Here is a 13,613-nt window from a genome sequence, read left to right on the forward strand (position 1 = left end):
CTCACCTTCTTTAGACAAGTTCTTCAGTAATTTTTCTGTGGGTCCAGCATGTCTGGTTCATACAGGATAGTAATCAAACAGTTCAGGCAAGAGCCGTTTCTTCCCCAAATGGCTAACAAACTCCATGAGGAGTTTCTTCAATGCCCATCTTCATCTTGAAGTAGATTTGTGCTGCCAGGAGCAGATGTGTCTCATTGTCATAAAAAGTGCTAAGTTAACAAAACATTTTTAATGGCATATTCTGTAGGTCTTTGAAGCATTGAAAATTAGCTTTCTAACTGAAATATATCTTTATATACCTAGAAAACCTAACAAACATGGCTACAAATTTGACTATTATAAATGATTATCTATTAATCTGTAATTTTAATTATACATTACATTATTAAAGATTTATTTATTTATTATGTACACCGTGTTCAGCCTCCATGTATGCCTGCAGGCCAGAAGAGGGCACCAGATCTCATTACAGATGGTTGTGAACCACCATGTGGTTGCTGGGAATTGAACTCAGGATCTCCAGAAGAGCAGGCAGTGCTCTTAACCTCTGAGCTATCTCTCCAGCCCCCCATACATTACATTTTTAAATGAGCTGTATAAATACAATACCTTAAACAAGAGTAAAAATATACATATAATAAAATTGACCTTAAATTTGTATCAATATAGCAAAGTTCATACCAATGTAAAGTATTCATTTCTGTATCATATCCTCTTTTAAATGAAAACAAACCCTTATAAACAATCATTTTGGGAATTTGAGCTTTGTTTTCTCCAAACTGCTTCCTACTGTTTGTTGGGAGAAGTATTTTTAGGGTTCACAGAGACCTTTCAGCCATCAAACCTCATTAGCCCGGAAGGAACCCACGGGTTCTCATCTTCTACGGAGACAAAAGCAGAACCTCTTCTCCAAAGTAACTTATCCTTAGACCCATTTTTTTTCCTTTTGAGACAGGGTTTCTCTGTAGCTTTGGAGCCTGTCCTAGAACTCATTCTATAGTCCAGACTGGCTTCAAACTCACAGAGATCTGCCTGCCTCTGCTTCCCAAGTGCTGGGATTAAAGGTGTGCGCCACAACTGCTTGGCAAGACCTAAATTCTGAAGTCAAGATACCTTTATGTTGGCTTAACTTAGCAGCCCCCAGAATCAAATGTCTCTCTACAGTCAAGAAAATCAAAGAAAACACAACGATATACATAATCCAGACTCTCTGTGTATTTCCCATCTTTATGTGACTTTTTTCCATCACTCTTTTATATTACTATTGCTGTCTTTTTAAAGACTTTATTTTTTTAAACTATTTATTTTTTTTTATAACTGTCTGTACTCTTTTTTTCTCTCTTCCAAGCCTATGTACATTTTTTAAAAAGATTTATTTATTTATTATGTATTATTCAACCTCCATGTATGCCTGCAGGCCAGAAGAGGGCACCAGGTCTCATTACAGATGGTTGTGAGTCACAATGTGATTGCTGGGAATTGAACTCAGGACCTCCAGAAGAGCAATCAGTGCTCTTAACCTCTGAGCCATCTCTCCAGCCTCTATGTACATTTTTTAAACACACTATGACCCCTTCAGGGGTTTATTTCTGTCTGAATTTGTCTTTATTTGTGTATCTGTAATCATTTTCTGACCAGGAGCACCTTTTTTTTTCTTTCTTTCTTTTTTTTTTTTTTTTTTTTTTTTTTTTTTTTTTTTGCTAAGCATGAGAGGTTAGGGCCAACTCCAGGGTCTGGCCATTGGCTCCACACCATCCAACATGGTGGAGATATGTTCACCGCCTCTGTGAGCCATGCTCACTGCCCCAGCTCCAGGGACACGGCGGGTCCATGTCCCCATTAGACAACTAGTAACACTCTGTTCACAAACCCCATTTAAGTGCAGGATCCCCCAAAAGAGCCAGAGCTGCCATCTCTTAAATAGGGCTAAAGAAGGCATGCAGTTTTTGCTGCTAATGCTGAGTCAGGAAACCTCACAAAGGAGCTGTGCCTTGTTCACTGCCAGCAAACAGAGCCCATCTGAAAAAAACAAAATGCAGCTACCAAGAAGCTGCGCTTGGCTCCCATTTTTGTGGGTCTAGAAGCCCTCTTTTTTTTTCTTAAGCTTTTTTTCAGAACTTATGTGGATCCATGCAGCATCATTTAATAGACTGAGACCACTTGTTCATTTCCCAGCTGTCAAGACCCGAATAATCACACAGAAACTATATTAATTGCAACACTGTTTGGCCAATAGCTTAGGTGTAATTCCCACCTAGCTCTTATATCTTAAATTAACTCATTTCTACTAATCTATATATCACCATGAGGCTGTAAATTTCTGGCATCTTTCTTCTTCCGCAGTTACATGGTATCTCCTTGACTCTGCCTACTCTCTCTAGATCTTTGTTTGAATTTCCTGCTTGGCTTTACTCTGCTAAGTCATTGGTCAAAACAGCTTTATTTATCAATCAATAAAAGCAACACATATACAGAAGAACATCCCACATCAAACCAGAGCTACAAAATAGAGAGACCCTGCCTCAAAAACAAACAAGAAGAGACCAGTATCATTGCGGTCACACATCTGGGAGTACCTCCTCAGGGCAAGCACACAAAAGCTGTGGTCCAGAGGAGGTGAAGGCTCTGCCTCGTGCTGGCAGCCAAACTTGGCAATGCAAAAGATTTTCCCAAGTAGTATTTCTATATCATATCCCCCTTTAAACGAAAACAAACCTTTATAAACAATCATTTTGGGAATTTGAGCTTTATTTTCTCCAAACTGTTTCCTACTGTTTGTTGGGAGAAGTATTTTTAGTGTTCACAGAGACCTTTCAGCCATCAAACCTCATTAGCCTGGAAGGAACCCACAGGTTCTCATCTTCTATGGAAACAAAAGCAGAACCTCTTCTCCAAAGTAACTTATCCTTAGACCCATTTTTTTTTTCTTTTTTGAGACAGGGTTTCTCTGTAGCTTTGAAGCCTGTCTTGGAACTCATTCTATAGTCCAGACTGACCTCAAACTCAGAGAGATATGCTTGCCTCTGCTTCCCAAGTGCTGGGATTAAAGTTGTGTGCCATGACTGCTTGGCAAAACCTAAATTTTGATGTCAAGATACCTTTATGCTGGTTTAACTTAGCAGCCCCCAGAATTAAATGTCTCTCTACAGTCAAGAAATTCAAAGAAAACACAATAATGTACATAATCCAGACTCTCTGAGTATTTTACCCATGACCTCCTCCCCCATATATTTCAAACCAATACTGTGGGCACTCGGGAGTCAGTGGATCTCTGTGAGTTCAAGGCCATCCTGGTCTAGCATTGAGTTTCAGGCCAGCCAGAGCTGCATGGTAAGACCCTGGTACAAGATTTTATGTGATGTAAATTTAAAAGTCTTTTTGTTATAGATATGCATGTTTCTGTTCTTGTTTAAAATATTATAGCTAAACAATATATCATACACCAAAGAAAGACTTTGGTAAGAGTTTTTATGTTGTCTAAAATAGCTATAGTCAGGCAGTGGTGGCACACACCTTTAATACCAGCACTCGGGAGGCAAAGGCGGGTGGATCTCTGTGAGTTTGAGGCCAGGATGGTCTACAAGAGCTAGTTCTAAGACAGGCTCCAAAGCTACAGAGAAACTCTGTCTCGGGGGAAAAAAAAGTTATAAAAGGTCAAAGCATTAAAAATGTTAACTAATGGTTTAAAAATGTATTTCCTTGTTTGAGATCTATTCAGGCTTAAAAATGTGTGTTTAGCCTCTGTGTCTTTGCTAACTTTGTTGGGTTTAAGCTATTTGGATAAACTGAGTCATAATTTTTGTATGGATACTAAGAGGTTTGGACCTCCTCTTCTGGGGAAAGAGTGTTGTTCCTATGTCAATCACTCTGGGGTAATTAGAGATTCCATGGCCTTGTTAATGATAGAGAACAGAACACTCACAGGTCAGCTGGATGAAAACTTGCTCAGCTGGTCTCCTTGGTTAACAACCTTGCTTCCAGCTCTAACAGACCCCTAATGATCTTGCTTCTTCTTATCAACAGACGGAAGGTTTTTGTTTGAGAATGGGTCAGTACTGTTTGACTGATGGTACTGAGGACCCAGTATCACCCCCTTGAGCCCTGGACAGACAGGAGCCATGATTGAGCCCTGCCATTGGTATTTGTAAAGGGGGGGAAAATGTAGGGCCCAGGGCAGCTTTCCCAGGGCAACTTAGTACACACCTGTCAAGATGGGTTTTATAGATCAGCAGGAAGGTAGACCTGTGTCTCAGTTTGCCCTAGGGCAATGCTAGCTCCCTGGGGTAATTCTAGACTCCCTCCTGATTCCATTTCACCCTGGGACCTTCTCCTTGCCTTCCAGGAGACAGCATTAACAGTTAGATATAAACTTGTTCTATGTTTACCCTCAGAATGACTAGTTCAGTTTCTTTATTAGCTTTAATTCAAAATCATTACAGACTGTTCTAGTCTTGTGAAAGCTGGTAACTTATAGACTGTTAGGAAATACAAGTTAGTCTCTTTAAAGTACTGATATAACTAGTTACAGGAATAAGCCTTATTTAGTTTCCTGTATATGTTTTTAAAGTCAAACTTAAAACAAATAATGAGAAACAAAGTTTGTCTAATCAGACATACCTAGGCAGCCCTCATACTTCAGAGATCTGCAGAATATGGCATTTAAAATAATGATTAAAAAGCTTGTTATATTAGACAGAGACTCCAAGGTCCTAGCAATAACCTTAGATCTCCAAAGAAGATTATGAGACACCATGATGTCTCCACCTGGATTATGACTATGCTGACCACTGGACAAGATGCCCCAGTGCAACACCGGCTGCCAGGATCTGGTCCAGACTGTGGACAAACAGCAGGACCTTGGAGAATTGATTGCACCACTTTTGCCTAGACAAAATAAGTTTAAACTTATCTCCACTTGGCTGGCAGATGCATCTAAGCATCAGTTGCTGACTACAACCTGCTCTGAATGGTGGCGAGCCCTGGACTTCCTGAAAGCTGATGTGGACCAGTCCAGCTGATGTGAACATGAACACTCCCTGTCCCTTCAACGAAGTCTGGTGAGTGTCCCATTGCCTGAATTTCCTCCCCACCTTTGGCTAGTCTTTCAACCTTCTTGGGCCCGAATAACAATGCCCCAATGTCAGCTTGAAGTAGTTGCAGAAAGGAACATGTCGTCCCATGTCCCCTGCCCAAAACAGGTTGAAAGGCTGAGATAAGGGAAAACTCCCTGGCACAGGGGACAAGATACCTACCTATAGTGCCTCTTAATATACTAGGTCCAGAGTTTTCAATTAATGGATTTATTAATTTAAGTAGTTCCATGCCTCCTTAAAAGCAGGGACAAGGGGCTGGAGAGATGGCTTAGTGGTTAAGAGCATTATCTGCTCTTCCAAAGGTCCTGAGCTCAATTCCCGGCAACCACATGGAGGCTCACAACCATCTGTAATGAGGTCTGGTGCCCTCTTCTGGCCTGCAGACATATACACAGACAGAATATTGTATACATAATAAATAAATAAATAGATAAATAAATAAATAAATAAAACAGGGACAAGCAGGACCCAAGATTGGGTCCTGTCACTGATGCTTGTGAAAGGGAAATTTAGAAGACAGTCATGATAAACTAAATATGAACAAAGGAAGTTCTTTACTTCCAACCATTATCACCTGCCAGAGTAGGACCCAGCCATCCATAAGTTTAACAGAGGCCTGAGTCTCAGTAGTTTACCCTGAAGCAACATCTGGTTGCTGGAAGGACCGTAAACTAAGATTACCTGAGTACCACCCAAGAACAGACCATCCCAAGGAAATGCCTAACGTTTCAACCACTGTAAATAGGATCACCTGCCAGCACACACTCACCAGGACACCCCTAGACAAATGTCAGCCAATCAGGGGTCCTGAACCTCAGAAACCCATCACCCCCACCTTTACTACTATAAAAACCCGACTCTAACTGAGCTTGGGGCTCTCCGTTTATTCCAATACGTTGGACGTGCGAAGAGACCGAGTTTGCAAACTTGCATAAAATAAAGGTTCTTTGCTTTTACATACGGGACTCGGTGTCCTTGTTGGCTTTTGGGGGACTTCACAGGGAGCAGCTGAGGCTTGACACCCCGAGAGGTCAAGAGAAGGCACTGGTGAAGGCACAGCCTCAGTTACGTTGGAGACCCCAGCATTTTGGAGATGCCGGTACCATAGGCAGCAATTAAGGACGTCAGCCGCCATTGAGCTGGCCTGAGCCTAGGGAACAAACTCTGTGTGTGCTTTGGAAACCCTGTTCACCATATCAGCTGTTAGTAAGCTTGTGGGGAATTTTTTAGTTTAGTGATAAATGTGGGAGGGCACAGCCTATTGGGGGGGGGCGCCCCTGAGTAATTGGGGTGTGTAAGAGAGCGGGAGAGCTATCTAAGACAGGCATTGCTCCGCGGCCTCCCCCTCAGTCCCACCTCCAGTTCCCTCCCTTGAGTTTCTCCCCTGACTTTTCTCAGGGATGAAATGTGACCTGAGAGTCGTCAGCTGAAATAAGCTCTTTCCTCCCCAGCACGTTGCTTTTGCTCCTGGTGTCTAGGAAGGCGGCAGACACTGTAAGGAAGGCAGGTGCGGAGTCACTGCTCACAGCTCCAGCTGTCACCAGGCTGAGACTAACCACGAACCGGGGCCAGAGGGGCTGAGGGGAGCCGGGGCCAGAGGGGCTGAGGGGAGCCGGGGCCAGGGGGGCTGAGGGGAGCCGGGGCCAGAGGGGCTGAGGGGAGCCGGGGCCAGGGGGGCTGAGGGGAGCCGGGGCCAGAGGGGCTGAGGGGAACCGGGGCCTGGGGGGCTGAGGGGAGCCGGGGCCAGGGGGGCTGAGGGGAGCCGGGGCCAGAGGGGCTGAGGGGAGCCGGGGCCAGAGGGGCTGAGGGGAGCCGGGGCCAGAGGGGCTGAGGGGAACAGGGGCCTGAGGGGCTGCCGCCAGAGCTCCGAGGAGCCCCTCATACACACGGCCCCTTCATAGCTGAGGCTGGCTTCCAATTCACAACTGAGTATTAGATTCCTAATCCTCCAATTTAGGGATTACAGGCGAGCACCACACCTAGCTGTGGGCCACTGCAGGGGGAGGAGGGAGTCCCCTCTGCCCTAATCCTCTTGCTAGGGTGTCCAGGAAGTGATTGTTTTCCTGTGTGTTGCCTCCCTGGCTTCCCAACATGGGCATAACTGAAATCACTGCCACCTTCCCTGCTTTCCTTGTTCTTTTTCCACCAACAGAGCTTGGTGTTTCGCTTGGCAAATCCTCGCCTGCAGCTAGGGTCTAAATGGAAGGAATGAAGGGCTGCGGGTTGTCCAGGTTTGACCTTTGACAGCAGCAAGTAAGAGGCAAAGGGCAGACTGAGTTGCTTCCCTTCACCTCTTGTCACCTGGGAGGGACAAAGCTAACAGGGGTGAAAAGGAAAAAGGACCAGAAGGGGGCGGTGCGCGTCTGAATCAACAGCAGCTGGAAGGTATAGGGAGGCCAGCTGAGGACGGAACCAGAGTTACGTCAACTCAAGAGTGGGAGAAGTGGAGGGGTTCACAGGGACCACAGAGGAAACAGACCAAGATAGGACTAGTCAGGGGGCAAAGACCCTCAGTGAAGATCAAAACCCTCCAAAAAGGGCTTTCTGCCAGGGAGATTCTTCACCGGAGGCAGGAAACGCAACCCCAGACATCGAAGGACAAAGCAGAGACTGCCTCACAGATCAAAGGGGAAATCTGAGGGTTGGAGAGATGGCTCGGTGTGTAATTCCAGAGGATTCAACCTCTTTTCTGGCCTACATAGGCATGCACATGGTACACAGATATACATACATTAAATCAATTTAAGAGAGGGGGGGGGAGAGAGAGAGGGAGTGGCAGAAGCAGGGGGAATCTCTGTAAATTCAAGGTGGTGAGCTCCAGGACAGCCAGGAATACCCAGGAGAAGCCCAAAAGCCATCTAAAATGACTATCACTAAAGCACTTGCTGAACACAAGTTACCTGTCACAGAAGCCATGCTGGCACCCTGACCACGCTCCCTCTCCCTGCTCTGCCCCCTAAGCTTCTCCAGGTCACGAACTTCTCTCCCCTTGCTTCTCATTCCTATATAACCCTGGTACTTGGGCTAGATGCTGTCTTGGCCCCCTCTCTCTTGCCCCTCTCTTGGTCTCCTTTGCCCGACCCTCTGACTTCTATCTTCTGTCTTCTACCTTCCCTCCCTTCTCTGGACTCTCCCTCTGGTGGTATCTGAGCTCATATCTACTATAAAAACATTCTAACCTCAACCATACCCTGAAGCGGTCAAGGAGTTTAAAAAAAAAAAAAAAAAGATAAGCTCTTTTTGCTTTGTTGTTAGACAGGTTCTCTTGGAAAATCTTGTCCTTGAAAAGAATTACAAACCCCAGGACTGAAAACATCCTAGTTAAGTCAAAGCTTAATAGAATTTCTTCTATTCTATTATAGTCTTCTATATATTATGCACAGTCTTCTCGCGCTCCTCGCGGGAGGGGACACTAGACCAGGGCTGGCCCAGTCAGGCTCCAGGACCACAGGCTTCCAGGAGAAAACACCCAGCATTTCCTAAAACAACTTGCCAAGAAAGAACAGGGCCATACAGGCAGTGGTGGTGCATGGCTTTAATCTCAGCACTAGGGAGGCAAAGGCAGGCGGATCTTTCTGAGTTTGAGGCCAGTCTGATCTACAGAGCAAATTCTACACAGAGAGACCCGGGGGGGGGGGGATGCACCCAAGTCATTTTTGTAATGGGTTCTCATACCTTACACAGCTGACTAACTCAGCACGTGAGAAAAGCAGCACCCACAGAACAAATCCTAACCCTTCAGAGTCACAGTTCTGGGAAAGTCTCTGAATGCAATAATCTTGCTTTTTGGCTTCTGTAGTTCTGCTTCTGGTTAACTGTTCTTGTGAACTGAAGTGTGTCGATTCAGCACATGGTTTTTGCACCTAAAAGCTCACCCTGAGAAAGGCTTGGGGCTACACTGGGAACCCGAACAAGCAAGCTGTGTAGTTGCCTGCTGCCTAATAAAGACTGATAGAGACTTTCTATTGGTTAAACCCATGTCTGAAGAGTCTTCTTTGATGGATACCCCACAACATTTCCAGAAGGCCATGTAGACCCCTTCCATCCTGCAAAACCTCAGAATCCAGACTAGGCTCCACCAGGGAAGCGTCAGCTAGTGGCATGCCAGGGTCTATCTGTAAAGAACACAGACTGCTCTTACAGAGGACTTGAGTCTCAGCACCCACATCAGGAAGCTTACAACCTACGTATAACTCCAGCTTTTGGGGATCAACTGCCCGGAGGGCACCTGCATTCATGTGCGCACACACACACACACACACACACACACACACACACACACCACACATACACACCACACACATACTACACACACACACACCACACACATACCCCACATACTACACACCACACACACACACATGCACACACCACACACACGTTTAACTTACAAATAAAATTAAAACCTGGACTGTGGAGATTGCTCAGCTGCTAAAATTCATTCTCTGCAGGAGACATGAGCAATGTTCTTTCAACCACAAACCAGAGACAATTCTGCCAAAGTTCACGCTGAGGAATCAGTAAGTTTATTGGTCTTCTTTGTCGAGTATAATAGGCTAAGGGTCACTAAAGGGAGTGTGGGTGCCCTCCCTCTCAACAGGCCATGCAGCAGGGATGGGGGTATCTCCCTTTAGTCTCCCCTGGTCTATATATTTTGCAGGGAGGGAGGCCTCAGGTAATTAAGGTATCATGGTATACAACAGATGCTAGGGAGCTGGCTGCTGGGATGAGGGTCTCATGACCTCCCTGACCTCTGTGGGTGTAAATGGTCAACAAGCCCAGTTGGAGTTTTTCACACAGTGGAGACACAACTGAATTCCCTAAGACAGTAACTGTTTGGCTTGGAGGATCGTGAACAACAGTTACAGTACAGCTGCTCTTGCAGAGAAGCCCAGTCCCATTGTCAGGCAGCTCACTCTGCAGGAATCCAGCACTCTCATTTTGCTTCTGCAGGAACTACATACATGGATGCGCGCGCACACACACAAAGATACACACGTACACATAAATAAAAATAAGTTAATTTTTTGAGGCAGGGTCACACTGTAGCTCTGGTTGTCCTGAAATTCACTTTGTAGGCTGGCCTCAAACTCAAAGATCCACTTGCCTTTGCACCCCAAGTCCTGGGACTAAAGGCATACACCATCAAGACTGATTGAAAATAAATTTAAAAATTAAAAACATTTTATTTTACATATATGAGTGCTTTGCCTGCATGCTTGTCTATGGACCACATGCATATCTAGTACCCAAGAAAGTCAGAGCTGGTGTTGGATCTCTAGAACTCTAGTTCCAAATCATTGTGAACTGTCAGGTGGGTGCTGGGAAATCATTGTGAGCTGTCAGGTAGGTCTGGGAAATGAACCTGAGTCTTCTGCAAAAGCAGCAAGTGCTCTTAACCATTGATCTCTCTCTCCAACCCCAACAAAACAAATCTTTAAAAAAGACATTAAAATGTTATTGATAACACTGGTCAGAGTGTTGGTGCATGCCTGTGATCCCAGAACACGGAGGGCTGAGGCAGGAGGATCTGGAGTTCAAGGGTCCTGTAGGCTGTGTGGAGATAGTGCTGGCTAATTTTTTTTATGTGCGTTGGTGTTTTGCCTGGATGTGTCTATGTGAAGGTGTCAGATCCCCTGGAACTGGAGTTACAGACACTTGTGATCAGCCATGTGGGTGCTAAAAATGAACCCAAGTCCTCTGGAAGAGCGGTCAGTGCTTTTAACCACTGAGCCATCTCTCCAGCCGTGTGTTGGCTAATTTTATGCCAACTTCACACAGGCTACAGTCATGAGAGAAGGGAACCCTGATTGAGAAAAATGCCTCCATAATATTGGACTGTAGGACATTTTCTTAGGGAAGGAGGGCCCAGTTCATTGTGGGTGGGGTCATCCTTGGGAAGGTGGTCCTGGCTTCCATAAGAAAGCAGGTTGAGCAGGGCGGGTGGTGGTGCACACCTTTAATCCCAGCACTCAGGAGGCAGAGGCAGGCAGATTCCTGTGAGTTCAAACCCAGCCTGGTCTACAAGTGCTAGTTCCAGGACAGGTTCCAAAGCTACAGAGAAACTGTGTTTCAAAAATTAAAAAAAAAAAAAGAAAGAAAGAAAGAAAGAAAGAAAGAAAGAAAGAAAGAAAGAAAGAAAGAAAGAAAGAAAGAAAGAAAGAAAAGAAAAAAGAGAAGAAAGCAGGTTGAGCAAGTCATGGTCTCTACGGCCCATACATCTGCTCCTTCCTCCAGGTTCCTGCCCTGCTTGAGTTCCTGTCCTGACTTGGGAAGTACAAGCCAAATAAACCCAAATTGCTTTTGGTCATGGTGTTTCAACACAGCAATACAAACCCTAACTAAGACAGATACCTTGTTTCAAAGGAAACAAAAACCAAACTAGAAAAGTAACAGAGCTGGGCTTGGCAGCCTGAAGCCTCAGAGTTTGGGAGGTTGAAATCAAAGGCTTGGTAGCTTTTTGAGGCCAGCCAGGGCTACATACATAGCAAGCCCTGGTTTCAAAAACAAAAAAGAACACTAAAACAATAATAAAATCTTTATTTTATTATTTATTGATAAAATCTTTATCAACAATTCCAGGAAGACTGGAGCGTCAGAAGCTGGGGATCCTGGTGGCCCCACTCTTTCCCAGAATTAGCTGATAAGGGCTAATTTTTGTTTTTTGAGACAGTGTGTCTCTGTGTAACTGTTCTGGCTGTACTGGAACTCTGCCTGGAAGTCAAGGAAAGCATTTTTTTTTTAACTTTTAAAGAATCAGTTAAAGGGCTGGGGAGATGGCTCAGTGGTTAAGAGCACAGTCTGCTCTTCCAGAGGACCCGGGTTCAATTCCCAGCAACCACATGGCAGCTCATAACTGTCTGTAATTCTAGCTCCAGGAGACCCAACACTCACAGCAAAACACCAATGTATGTAAAATATAAATAAATAAATATTAAAAGAAAAAGAAGAATCAGTTAAAGCTGGGTGGTGGTGGTGCACATTTTTAATCCCAGCACCCAGGAAGCAGAGACAGGCGGATCTCTGTGAGTTCGAGGCCAGCCTGGTCTACAGAGCGAGTTCCAGGACAGTCAGGGATACACAGAGAAACCCTGTCTTGAAAAAACAAAAATAGATAAATAAATCTTAAAACAAAAGCTGGCTGGAGTACAGCCTAGGGGTGGGACGGGTTTGCCACACATCGGGCTAGATAGAGTTCCCACCCCCAGCATCAGGAGAGCAAGCGAGGAGAGCAAAGAAGCGAGAGACAGAGAGACTGCTCCACAAGAAGTCACAGACACCAACAGCAAAACCGTTCATTTCAACTTCCTTAATTGCTGTTTCCACTCCAACTCCCGACCAACCGAAAACAGGAGTGACCAGACCACTGGTAAGAAGGGGCGGACTCCTGCCTCCCCAGCAGAATGCAATCTTTCTGTTTCTTCCTTTGAGAGTCTCTACCAAAGGCAAAGTGTGACCAGCTGCTTGCTGTGGCAGGCCCCAGAGGAGCAGGACAGCTTTTCACCTGCTTCCGTTAGTGCTGATTATATCTGATATCAGATAAGTATGTGTGTGTTGTCACATGTGTGCTGGTCCCTGAGACCAGAAGGTACCCGGTCCCCTGGAACCAGAGCCACCTGACATGTGGACTAGGGACTGAACTCTTAACCAGTGGGTGAGCTGCATCTGACATCTTGCCTGTGGGCCTGTGAGCTGCTAAGTGTGTGTGTGTGAGGTAAGGGACCAACTTCATCCCTGAACACGGGGGCAACTTTCATGGTGCCTTTTGCATGTGCGAGGGTGCACTTGCCCATGTACATGTGTTTAGAAGTCAGAGGTCAGTGTTCAGAGTCTTCCTCTCCCCACCCTCTGGGGACAGCGTCTCTTTAGACCTACCTGGAGCTTGCCAATGCAATAGGATCGGCTATTCGCACCCTGCCCTGCAGGGCCTGTTGCCAGGCCTAACCCCATCAAACCAGACTGGGTACTTTCCTGCCTCCAGGGAGGCTTTGCTGAGCAGGGCTGATCGTGAGGAAGGGAGGTTAGGTGTATATTGGCTTTCCCAGAGGCCTGGGTCTCATGGGTATGATCTGTTCTGGGCTCCAAATCTAATGAGCATGAACGGTCAGTGGTTTCTGGTTTAGAAGAGTTCTTGGCTGGGGTCTGGAGAAACAGCCCTTTTGAAGAACCACAAGAGCGGGCTCCTAAGCTACAGTTCTACTATCTGTGACTCCCACCTCACACTCGAAGGCAGGATGCCTAGCCTGCCCATGATGACGTAATGGCTTTGTGACCAACGGGTGGGACCCTAGTTTTCTCCCCTGGCTTTAGGGTTGGACCTTGTGGTACCACTTACAAGCCCATCCCAACCCACCGAGTCAGGACCTCAGTCAGTAGCCAGCACCTGGAGCCCTTGGTGCAGGAACCACAGGCGTGAGCCACCACACCCTGCACAAACCTACTTCTGACATTGAACCTGTCCACACTTGTCATCTTTGTAGTTGAGGCAGGAGGATAACACGTTGGGGACTAGCTGGGACT

Source organism: Myodes glareolus, chromosome 9 (genome assembly GCF_982192425.1).
Source record: "Myodes glareolus chromosome 9, mMyoGla1.1, whole genome shotgun sequence".
Taxonomy (NCBI): domain Eukaryota; kingdom Metazoa; phylum Chordata; class Mammalia; order Rodentia; family Cricetidae; genus Myodes; species Myodes glareolus.